Source organism: Cyrtonyx montezumae, unplaced genomic scaffold, assembly GCF_038088225.1.
Source record: "Cyrtonyx montezumae isolate F1298 unplaced genomic scaffold, pur_monq_1.0 scaffold_35, whole genome shotgun sequence".
Classification (NCBI taxonomy): domain Eukaryota; kingdom Metazoa; phylum Chordata; class Aves; order Galliformes; family Odontophoridae; genus Cyrtonyx; species Cyrtonyx montezumae.
Window position 1 is genome coordinate 2,121,987 of NW_027072040.1, and position 12,575 is coordinate 2,134,561.

A 12,575-nucleotide genomic window follows, 5' to 3' on the forward strand; every position below is an offset into this window, starting at 1 on the left:
TGGAGATCCCTGCATACCCGAGGCCTTCCAAAGTTAAGTGATTTTTCTTCCTTTGTTTCTGCATCCACGACTGCTGCATTTGGGCTTGTTCTCATTTGCTGCAGCCAAGGATTGTGCTTCTCTGCTATTGCTGTACTTCCCATCACATTAAAACATTGAAACAGGTAAGAAATATCATAAGCACATCACAGCTGTTTCATCTGATGAAGAGAGTTAGAATAACTTAGGAACAGACCTTCAAGTCCAGCCATCCACCTTACCTACTGAGTGTCATTACTAAACCATGCCCCTGAGTGCCACAGCCCTATCTCTTCAATCCCTCTATGGATGGGGACTCCATTTTCCTTGGCAGCCTGTTCTGATGCTTGACTGCTTCCTCCATGAAGAAATATATCCTAAATAGCTGCACCCTGGTAAAATGTGAGACAGTTTCATTGTTTCCCTTATCAGCGGAGAGAAGAAACCAACACCTTCCTTGCTGCAGCCTCCTTTCAAGTAGTCGTACAGAGCCACGAGCTCTGCCCCTCAGCCTTTTCTTTTCTAGACTAAGCCCCAGTTCCCTTAGCCAATCTTCATAGGTCTTGTTTTATAGTTTCTTTGTTTCTCTTCTCTGCATTTGATTGAGCATCTCAGTAATCCTTATTGTAGTGAGGGGGAAGTAGGACAGAAGTGATATATGTAGCTCAAAGATTTGATGGTACAAAGGGGCATTTACTTGCAATGATGCCAAGAATTAGAGCAGAAATCAGAATATTCAGGATTATTTACAATGTAGAGGAGAAGGGCAGTAGAGTATGTAGAGTATGTAGAGTAGCTCAGCCCTAAGAAGGAAATTGTAATGTGCTTAACATTTCAGACTATGGTGAAACCATGGCACAACTAACATGTATTTCAGTCTTCTCTTGACTTCATTAGTACAATGGTTATGTCTTGTGTGAGAATTCAAATGTACAGTCACTGAGTGAGTGTGCCTTTGTTATGTGAACCATGAGAACCACCAAGTTCTCAACTGAAGTTGCATCTGAATCTTGTGGCAATGAGACTTCACAAATTGTATAGGCATGTGCTTCTCCACCCAGTTAGTGTCTCCAGAACCAATCTGCAGAGAAGCTGGGGCTAGAAGATCTTGATGCTGTTTTACGTTCTAGTTCCCAGTTACTTGCTCAGGGGCCCTAGTTTGTGAGTCTTTCTTCAGAAGCTCAAGAGTTGAGTCTGGGTGCCTGGCACAGCTTCAGAGAACTCTGGCTCTGGTTGTCTAGTGATAAAGCCTAAGTGGTAGACTTGGAACCGGTCCCATTCTTTTTCACCTTCAGCAACTTGCTTTCAGGAGTCAGTTGCTGCCAGAGCTGAAACAGACTGATGGTTTGGCATCTAACACCAAGTGTTTCTTTGGCTCAGCTCCATATTTTATATCATGCTCAGGACAAAAGAACTGAGTATTAGTTGAGCCTCTCTCTCCCTCCACAACTGGCTTCACCACAACTCTTGGGTCAGTAGTATTGTCACGACAGCAGGTTTTATTTAGATTTTTATCAGAGAACATGGCTACAGATGAGTTTCCCTGGATCCCTGTGCTCACTACTGCCATAAAAGAATTTCTTTTTATTATTCCTGGGGGTGACTCCTCCGTGCTTCTCAAAGAAGGAGTTTTGTCAGCATAAGGAGATGACCCTGGAACAGTCTATGCCCCAATACAGACCTCAGTTAGAACATTGATACTGCTCCTTCTTGCTGCAGTGGTCATAACGCATCTTCCTTTTTGTCTATGATGGTGCATATTTTCTCAGTCTGTCTCTGAGCATTCTTCTGGAGAAATAAGTCTTCTTATCTTAGCTATCTCATGCCAGCCCAAGTAAACAGAAAGTCACGAGCCTCATTAAAACTTTCTGGCCATGCCCAGTCCAGCATCCTTTTATGATGCTGAGTACAGATGAAGTATAACAACTATTTGACAAGGGCTTTAAATTCCAGTTGACTTTTGCAGTGCAATTATACGTACAGTTGAGGCAATCTAGAGCTTCCACCAAAGATCCTCCCACTAAGTGATGTGAAGCAAAAGAATTTGATAATCTCATTCTATTTCCTTCTCAAAGTGTAGATTTCTTATCAATATTTCTTCTCAATAACTTGGATCCTCAGAAGATCTCCGCGGACTGTTGTCAAGCAGCTCACCTTGCCCCTAGCATTGCTCCTTATAGGGTAAGCCCCATTTTGGCTGAGGTGTTCAAGGACATACAATCTGTTGTGGCAGATCTGACTTTTGATTGGCTTTCTTGGATTGGGTCCAGGGTGAGATGACAAGTTACTCTTTTAAAGTCTTCCAAACTATGTCAGAACTTGGGGATGTTCTTGCCTGCCCTCTAGGTGAGCTGGATGAGGCATTTCTGTTCTTTGCTTGGGCTGATCCCTCGTGGCGTCCTCCATGGATGGCATGGAGTATTTAGATGCATTGCTGGTTTACACTAGGATGGGTTGAACGTTTAAGGCTGCTGCAGCAATGTGTGTGCCTAGTCAAAGATAACAGTAAGTGTTCTTGGGAAGATGGCTTGTTGGAAGCACTGAGTCCAAAAACCAATTCATTGTTTGTGCTCCATTTCTGCAAAGAAGGTAATTCTGCTCAGAAGCACCTCAGTCTTAGAACTAGTCTGAGTATTTGGGCAACTGTGAGTCCTGGAACATCCAGCTACAGCAAAGGGGCAGAATGCAGGTGGCCCCTGCATCGCACAGCTGGTGTTGTGCTTTCAGCTGTAGATGGTACTGCAGCCAAAATCTGTTTGATCACACAGAACGTCAGTTTACGAGCCAGAAATATGGCTGCATGCTTGTGGCCCTGGGCTTTGACAGATTTCTTTTGAGTGACATTGCCATGGGTCTGGTCAGCACATGGCCTTATAGGAGATGGAATGTACTAAATAATGAGAAGCGATATCAGTTTTTAAACTATCAAATCTCCGATTGCATATGTATTCTGATATTTCTCTGAGGCTAATAACACAGCCAGATGTAGGCAGTTTTTCTTGCACAGTGCAAATGGAGTGTACTAGTTGCCAAAGCTGTGTGCTGCCAAATTTCAAGCTTTCATTCCAAATTGAGATGTTAGGGCTTTCCTTACCTGTGATAAGTCATTAAATATCATTCAATTACCCTTGTATTAAGCTCTTTTTTTTTTTTTTTTAAACTCAAGCTTACTTTACTGAAAGGCATCCTGTCTTGATTTGAAGATATTAAAAGATGAAGAATCCTCCTTCCTTTGATAGGGTAGCTTTTTTAATATCTAATCATTCTCACTATAAAACTCTGTGCCTTATTTCTAATTTAAACTGGTCTGGCTTCAGCTTCTAGCAATTGGTTCTTGTTATGCCTTTCTCAGCTAGATTAAAGAGCCCTTTAGGACCTGGTATTTTCTCCCTTTGAAGGTACTTATACATCGTAATCAAGCCATCTCTTGATCTTTTTAATAAACTAAACAGATTGAGCTCCTTAAGTCTCTCATTCTGAGGCAGTTATTCCAGTTTCTGAAATAATTTTTATGGCTCTTCTCTGCACCATCTCCAATTTTCCAGTGTCCTTTTAAAAGTTCAGACACCAGAAACATAGGCAGTCAGGGAACTTACAGTCAACTGTTTGTCCCTTTCCCCTAAATCCTCTACAGATTCTCTTATTTCCATGGTTTGTCCCTCAGCCTGCAGAGCTGTGGGTCCCCTAATATCACTGGATCCAGGAGGTGATCCAAGACAGCGTAGCACCAGCACACTGTATTCTGCATCAGAATTCTTGTCCCATCTTAGTTTTCATTGTAAGTTGAATTTATAGAAATACAAGTCTATGGTTTAAGTTCTGAATGTTCTAACTCCTGTCAGAAGTGCTCTTCTTGACTGCAAGCTGTTTGACTGTCACCCATTCTGGAACCACAGCGTATTGGGAAACCCATGTTGGGAAGGGTATTTTGCTGGCTCCTTGGAACAGTGCTAGCCAAGGAAGCAGTGTTGTGTGTCACTGATAGAAGAAAACAACTTGAAAAGGCCAAAAGAAATGCAGCTCAGCAATGTTGCATGTGTAGGGTGTTTAGCTTTCAGACTGCTGTCTTTCAGGAGGAAAATACTGCTGATGCACACTTTGGGAATCTGCTCTGCACCTCTTGTCCATTGCACCTGTCCAGAATACCCTCTGGAACCTTACCTGAGGGCGTGCCAGCTTCTTGTAGGGGTATTAGATATGAGCACTGGTTTTCACTGTCATTTATTTTTAATATAAATGGATGTGGACCTCTGCTTTGCCTTGTGTAACCCTTCTTCAGCTTTTTCTCCCCACTGGTACTACCTGTTGTAAAGCATTGGCTTTACATTCTTGGATCTTTGTGTGTTCTAGCTCTTGAAATTTCCTCGTTGCCGTTTGATCTCCTTTCCTATTCCGCTCTCTTTATTAATTGATTAGTTGTAGTCATCTTCTGCAGGGTGTAACAAAACTGGAGGCGAGATGTGGGGTACGTAGCGTTGACTATAGTGGCATTTTTCTGTTGTATCAACTAACTCTCAGCCCCGAGGTATTTATCCTTGCAATGATCTGCAAGGTAGGCAGTGGTTATTCCCCTCATTTTAAGATGGGGGAGGTGTGGGAAGCTCCAGTGGGTCAGGGCTTCAGCAGATCTTCTGAGTCTGAGGTAATTGTGCCTTCTCTGTTCCATCTATATAAAATAAATAAATAAAACACGTTAGCTCTGAGAATTGCTTTTATCTTCTCTGTGCTTCCTTCGGAAGCCTTCTGTCACTGTGGCTGTGCTGCAGCTGCCCAGTGATCGCTGCACAAAGACTATTGGTTGCTTAGGCTCAGTTATTAAACACTGAGGAAAAATCGGAACAATTACAACTTCGATATTAAAAGAAGCAATTTCATTTCCTTTCCGGAGTCGGTGTAATTTTGTAGCACCAGCCGACGAAGCAGAATCCGCCGCTTGGCTTTCAGGGCCGGGCCCTCTGCCCCGGGGAGCGTAGGGCGTGGGGGTTCTTCGAGAGCAGCGCGGTCTCCTATTTCCCGTTCATCTGCTTGAACGGATCGTTGTTTTTAATTAAACTGCACAAGGCGAATAAAAGGTCCTGAAAACTGCAATGCCGTGAAAGCAGCCGGCTTTCGGGAGGCGCTCCGGGAGAGATGCCACACTGGAGCAAGATGGAGCACGGCAACGAGTCCCGCGCCTTCCAGCGCCCGCTCTTCTCGCGGCTCCGACAGTAACTCGCGCTTGGGCGCGCAGCTCCTCGAAGCGCCGCGCCGTTCTGCCGCCCCGGGACGGCCGCGGGGCTCCCGGCGCTGCTCGCGGCGCTCACCCGGCGGGACGGCAGCGCCCCCTGCTGCGCCGCGCGGCTGCGGGCGGACGGCAGCTCGGCCGGAGCGGGCTCTGCCGCGGGAGGCGGCGGGGAAGCTGGACTGCGCGGGGCCTCCGAGCGACGCTGCCATAAACACTCGTGGGCGACTGGAGGGCAAAGCGTGCCCCAGACCTTGGCTGTGCTTCGTGACCCGTTCACGTTGTTGAGATAAGGTCTGGTAGTGCCTACACCTGGTGCTTTGTGTTTAATGGTGGAGCTGCCTGCAGGTGTCTGGGAAGCGGCCTTTGTCTCCGGTTCACCTGGCGGTGCCCGGATCCACCAGGCGGTGTGCGGGCACAGTGCTTCAGGGACCGCTTGTGTCGTGTGTAGGACTGGGGGTTCCTTCAGCCCGGGCAGGGGATCGGAACAGAGCTCTGTTCTGGCAGCTGATAGGTGTTAGGAGAGGATTCCTGTGAGCTGGATACAGCTCTCCAAAGGTGCTTTTGGGATGAGCTGCAGGCAGAAGCCACCGGGACCTCTAGAGCAGGCCAGGCTCTAGATGGCAGGAAACGCGGTCAGAACGGGTAGGCAGCCCCTCCGAGACCCATCCCTGTCCTCAGGCTCTGCCACGGTCTGACTCTGCACACCCGCACGGACCGGGGAAGGAGTGCCCTTCCCGCTGCAGCTGTTGTGCCGGAGGTGGCTGAGTGAGTGATGCTGGCTGCGTGCACAGGGAAGAAAAGGCTGAATCTGCCAGAAAAAAAAATACTGTGTGGGGGAGAAAAAAAAAACCCTACAAATTGGGGAAAGCATTCTGCTTTGACAGAATGAAAATAAAACCTGGAACGGGAGAGGAAAGGCATGAAAGAGTTAGTGACAAAATATCATGTACGGCTGGGGAGATGATGGTTTTATTGGTATTGTGGGGGGAGGGAGAAGCTGAGAGGCAGTGAAAACACAATTTGGCCTAAAATTGAATTTCTCTGATAAGGAATTTCAGAAGCGGCTGCCTCATTCACTGTGCAGCCAAATAATCATATGCGCTTTAATAATCTTTATTTTACAGGAGTACGTTGCCAGGGTAACAGAGTGTAAGCAGGAGAACAGCACCTTGCAGATCACAAAGGCAAATCTGCAGAAAGAAATTTCAGCGAGTTTCTCTCTCCCTTTTTTGCAATGTAATGACGACTTATTTTTCATGCACTGATTTAATAATCTTATTGAAAGATCCTTTCCCCGTTTCTCTTATTCTTGTCTGTCTGAGCATGGACAATAGCAAAACCTGGAATTGTCGAGTCCACTGGGCTAAGCAAACTAACAGATGTAATATGTTTAGCATTTTTATGTAATTACTTTTTATTGCTATTTTACCCCTACTTCTATTTCTCCCTTTTTAGTTGCTGCTTCCTTTCCTTACTGCCCAATCAGGTGATAGCGAGGGGCTGGGGGAGAGTTAGTAATTGACTGCATTAATCGGAAATTATTAGTTGGACGTATTTTCAAGGGTGGGGGCTGGCTGCAGCAATAGACCTTTTAGCAAGGGATGAATTGAATTATGGTCGATGCAATAATGAAGCCTCCAGGCTGCAAGCTGTGGAGAGGACAGTCATCTTCACGAAGGTTTTAGTGTTATTTATAACGGGTTCTGCTCTTGGGGTGAGAAGCAGCGTGCAGCCCCACTGACATGCCCTGGGTGTGGGTGTCAGTCAGGCTGAAAATAAACTGAGTTGATATGCCTGAAAACAAAAACTTCTAAAGATCTTCAGTATGGGTAAGATGAGCAGGAATGTCACTGCTGAACCTTCGGGAAGGCGCAGCTTGAGATGGGTCTGTGGTTTGTAAATATTTTGCCCCGTCCTCTTTCCCAAGGGCCGGAGCTCAGGAAGGAAGCGTGGGAAAAGCAGTTGCTGTAGTCTGCACAGAGGAGGTGGGAGGGAAGGTTCTGTGAAATTAAATACAAAATCCAGTTTGTCTTACTGCAGCTGACAAATTTCAAGATCCTAAGAACAAAGGGCAGCCTGCTGTGCTGCGGCCTGGCCAGGTCTGCTGCAGTGGGAAGCAGCAGAGCGCCTGAATGCAGCTCTGGTGCTCAGAAATGATGGGGCTGAGGAAGGCAATGCAGGGATTGGGCTTTGCAGCCTTACCCGTGGGTATCCTGCTTTCTGTGCTCTGACCGATGAAACCACTCGTTATGAGGCTCGTTCCTTAAAAACTAGTACAAATATTTATGCGTTCCGCATATCATGGAATAATTAATATGTACATAAGAGCCAGGGAACGTTTTCACTACACGATTACTTCCTGCAAAATATTCATGCTTACATGTTTCTCTCTCACTTTACTCTGGATGTGGGATGTTCCCTTTGAGCTAAGATTTCATGGACGGTGAAAACTGGCCTGAGCTGCACTGATTTAAGAAGTATTTGGTTCTTCCGTTGAGAGCAACAGTAAGAAAAAAGCACTCAGAGCTGAAGCTGCCCAGGCAGGAGAGCGGCTGTGCACGACACACATGAAGCATGTTCTTAGCAATCCAGGCCTGAGTCCTGCAGCTGCCTGCATTGCCTTGCTCCGTATGTGTTCCGTCCTATGGAAGCATTCACCATAAAGTGCTCGGTCTCTCATTAATACTAACATCTATGTAAGCATACAAACAAACAGAAACCAACTTGAGTTCTGAGGCTGTTTATTTCTTCAGACATATTTAGAGAAACTATGTCGAAAAGCCCTTCTCTGCTTCTACCTTTATGTCAGCACTGCCGGCAGAGATGAAGGACAAGGCAGCAAGTGAGGAAGGAGCTCACTCTCCTGATGTCCTCCAGTGGCGACACCAAACTGTGCTGCTTTGAGGAAAGGCAGAGATCTGCAGATCTCAAACCACATTGATAACTCAAGATTTATTGGTCGTTCAGATTTAGATAAAGTCAGATTCCTTGCTGCTGTGACTCCTGGTTGGTTTGGGTTTTTATTGGTGTTGGCTAGCTTCTGTGGGATCCAGCAGCTCTTATCTCCTAAGTTATACCCAAGTACATTTTTAATGATTTTAGTCATCCCTGCAGATGATCCCTGCTTTTCACAGAAACTGCACACTGCTTCCCTTTGAATGTAGATAAAATCTAACGATGCTAAGAGCATGCTCTTCTTCTCTGCAGCCTACAGAAGGGCCACACACTGCCCGGACCGGGATGCGGGATGGGGTAATGAACCGCTGGCTGCCAGATGCTGAGCGGAATGGGTTTTGGAGACTGCATTTTGTACATCTCAAAGCAGTGCCAGACAAGAAATCTATTCACTGCAGCTTCTTCTACATATTTTTAATGTATTCTGTCTGTGTTAATCATAACAAGTTTTAAAATTTGGAAAATCGAGGATTGTTATCTCTTCTTTGTGAGAATTAGTGGGGAAGTTCGAAGTGAGATGGCACAATCTGTACTTGTAGGTGGAACAGGAGTTATTCGGCATCTCGGACATGGAGGAGTTTGTCTTTGCACTGATTTACTGTGTTTTACATCCCTTAGAAACAGTATGATAAAATTTTGGTAGGAAATTGAAGCCTAACTGCTTAAATACCCATGATATTTCTAGCACAAAATCTGGGTAATTTACTTTCCCCTTCCTGCTAGTTTGTATCCTGCTGCCTTTTGAAATGGAAACTCTTCTGACCCTGTAACCCCTGCGTTACTCTGAATAAAACTCTTTTTAATTGTGTTTTGAAGGAGCATGCAGGGAGCTCCTGCACTACTAATCAGCTTTGCTGGTTTGGATATGCATCTCCGGGATCCATGTCGGCAGAATAAGTTGATATAATTGCAGTTCTGCATCAGAGATTTAACACTTAAGAACTTTAAAGGTGCAGGTCTTCATTTCTTATCTGTTACTGTTTCACTGTGAGAACAGCTTTCGTGTGTTCTTGCCTCGCAGGTGCACTGCAGGAGGACCTGTGCAGGAAGGTGTGCTCTGCAAGGTGTCTGAAAGCTGCGTGGTGGTGGCAGCGGAGTGCTCACCCCGTGCTGCTCGGCTCCACTGGTTGGCAGAGCTTACTTGGGCACAGCATTAGCACAGGGATGCCATTTCTGGATGAGATCTTCCATACCTTTTCTCTTGTAAAATACAATGTGAAAATGTAGGTCATTCTTATTGCCTAGAAACCTTTCATACAATTAAAAGCAACAAAATGTTCTAGCCAGTCTAAGTTTTGTAGCAGCCCATTTGAATGAATGTTTTTGAGGAAGATCTGGATTTTTGGAAGATTTGTATGTACTTTTATATTAAGAAGACAGCAATGAATCAATTTAAATTTAGGCATGGCATATACTCATAAACTTTAGCCCTGTTCCTTATGCTGATTGCTTTCCCATCTTCCTCATGAAGCGTAAATGTTGCTTTGCACTTTACAATGAATGTGTTTAATATTGAGGCTTGCCCCGGCCGGAACCTGCAGGCAGTCGGCACACAGCGTTGCTTTCAATTTGCAGGCATTTTTTCATCACTCTGATAATGTGCTTCTGTTTGGCCTTCAGCATTCCAAAAGTAGGAATGCCACTTAACCCGAGTCCTGGCTCCGTTACTGTTTGATCAGTAACAGTAATGCAGTAACTGCCTCGGACAAATGACTACGCTGAGAACACTCCCAATTGCCCTGCAATAAAACCACTATCCTCCCTGAAAGCGAAGATGAGGATAGAAAGGGCAAGTATGATTGGAAGGTCAACAAGTTTGAGCACTGACAGAATGAAAGAAACAAATTATAACAGCGAGGACATGTTGTTGAAATGCCCTGTGTCTAATTCTTGGCTGAGCTGGAGCCAAGGTGTGCTGGCTCAGGTCGCTGGGCTGTCTCAGTTCCACGGAAGGGGAAGCAGAATCCTAGCATCTTGGCCTCTGGCTAGCTGATTATTTGTGTGTTAAACATCAGTCCTTGAGATCATGCACAGAAATGTTAAACGCTAATGAATATCACAGGGTGTGCCCCATTAAACTTGGTGCTCTGCACCACCAGTGTTTCAGTGGCATTTGTTTGTGGTCTGCTTGCTGGCATAGTGGGCCTAGGATAGAACCGGCATGTTCTGGGACATCAGGGCTTGCAGGGCATGCGGCTGTTGCTAGGTTTCTTTAGAATTTGTCTCTTCGTAAGCTACAAGCAAATACTTCATCAGCACTCCCTCAGATAAGGTAGGAAAATAAAAACGTATTACTGCTTTTCTGGTTTCTGCCATATTTTCTGTTTCTCCCAAAGGGGATGATCTGGAAGAACTGACTGCTATGCCTTGTCCCACTGATACCATAAATGGGAGCATCAGAAGGTGACTGGTAGAAATTCAGCTTTATTTGTTTTGTCTAGCCCTCTTACTCACTGCATTAAAATAAGTATAAAAGCAAATTTGGGGGAGATTTCACCATTTACGTGTCTTCTGACCCTAAGGTTATTTAAGTCATTAAGTATTTTGGAAAGGCTGTTTGCCTTCTGAATTTGAAAGCTTTAAGGTTCTGATATGTTTAACTGTGGTTTTTTTTGTTTTTTGTTTTTTTTTTTGTCATACAGCTCAAAATCTGTGTCTGCATGGCATTATTGCCTTTCATGTGCATTTCCAGGTCCCAAATCTTGAGCAAGACCTGCTGATATTGGGCAGCTGGAACACTGCGCTGCCCACTGTCCATGCGGGCTTTGGAGAAGCCTTGTGTAGTGACAGATATACACTTCAGGAGCAGAGGGAGGGAACTGATTTTGGGCAGTGGGGGATGAAGAAGATACACCAGCTGGTGGAAACAATGCAGAGATGAAAGAACTAGAGTGCTGCCCCAGTCTGTCTGAGATGTCGGAGCACGCACCTGTCTGATTCAGAGCCAGGGCCTGGGGCTGCGGCCTGACGCAGCCTGCGCGTGGTTGTCAGGGTGCTGCTGCCCTGCAGTGAGCCTCTTGCAGTCTGCGTGGTGGCAGCCGTGTCATTTCTGTAAGTCATTCAGTGTTCGTTGCAGTAATGGCTTGAACTTGACTGTTTTATGTTCCAAGTACTACTTTGACCCTTGGGCTATAATATCAGCCCAGTGATTATTCACTTTATTTTATGAAGTGCCTGAGTGCCAACAGGAAAGAGCACAAGCATCCCTGTGCAGCCTGATGTTCACAGTGCTCATCTGGGATGTCTGAGCATGGCAGTACAGTGCTTGGACGTAGATCACTTGCTATCCCATGGTAGCTGTGACTGGTTTAATAATACTGGAGTTTCTGCAGTACCAATTAATGCTGTCACCTTTGGTGGGAGTTTGTTTGTTTGTTTTTAATGTTTGTATTTGTGTAGTCAGATCATGTAAAAGCTTGATCTGTGTGATTTCATTACCGCAAAACATGCGTGAAAGACTGTAGTACATATCATCATTTCTAAATGTGAAGTGTCTGAGCAGCAGAGTTTAAACAAGAACAGACCATAACTGGGAAGTTTCCTTGGGAAAATAATTCCTGAAGAGTTTTTAGTGCTCAAAGCTCATTCCAGCATGAAGTACAGCTCTGTGCCAAGGTAGGCCAGGTGGTGGATAGACCTGGATGACCAGCAGTGGTCTTTGAGCCAAAAGGTGTGTCTATGCTTTTCTTTGCACATGCAGAGATTGATCTGCTTAGTCTTTCTGTAGATGAATTTCCATCTCTTGCTGATTATAGTATGGAAATGAGATCAACCTTTCTGTTGTCATGTTTTTACTACAAATGTGCAAACCCAGGATATGATTCCCCATCAGAACTGCTGAAAACGTTTCTGTGGCATTCTTTTTCTGAGTCACTTAGCCTTGGGTATCCTCGACTTTGCTGTCCATTTCAAGAACTCCTCCTTATGTGAAGCATTCACAGGCGATTGCAGTCTGCGTTCTTACAGTGGCAGAGATCAGAGTATGCAGAGTAACTGTTGGTTCAGTGCTCCTTGTTGGACCATTTCCCCACGCATTTTGCTCAGGATCAAAGCAGCAGTTTTCTAAAGTCATCACTTGTGGTCCATTCAAGAGCTGCAGAATTACTGTAATAATTCAGCATGTTGAGTTCAGGATGCTGTTCCATCCACTGCGACTGAAAGAAGGATGGAGGCTGTGAGAGAACTTTGACTGTGTGGTCTTAAAACCTTGCAGATCAGTCGGAGAGTAATGTGTTGCACACTTCCAGTTTTGATGCACTAGTCAGGAAGAATGCAAAAGATAAAGATCAGTGACAAAGTGTGGTTATGTGAATCAATAAACCACAGGATATTTCAGATTCTGGAGCAGTAAGAAATGGTACGACTGTACATGGGTGGC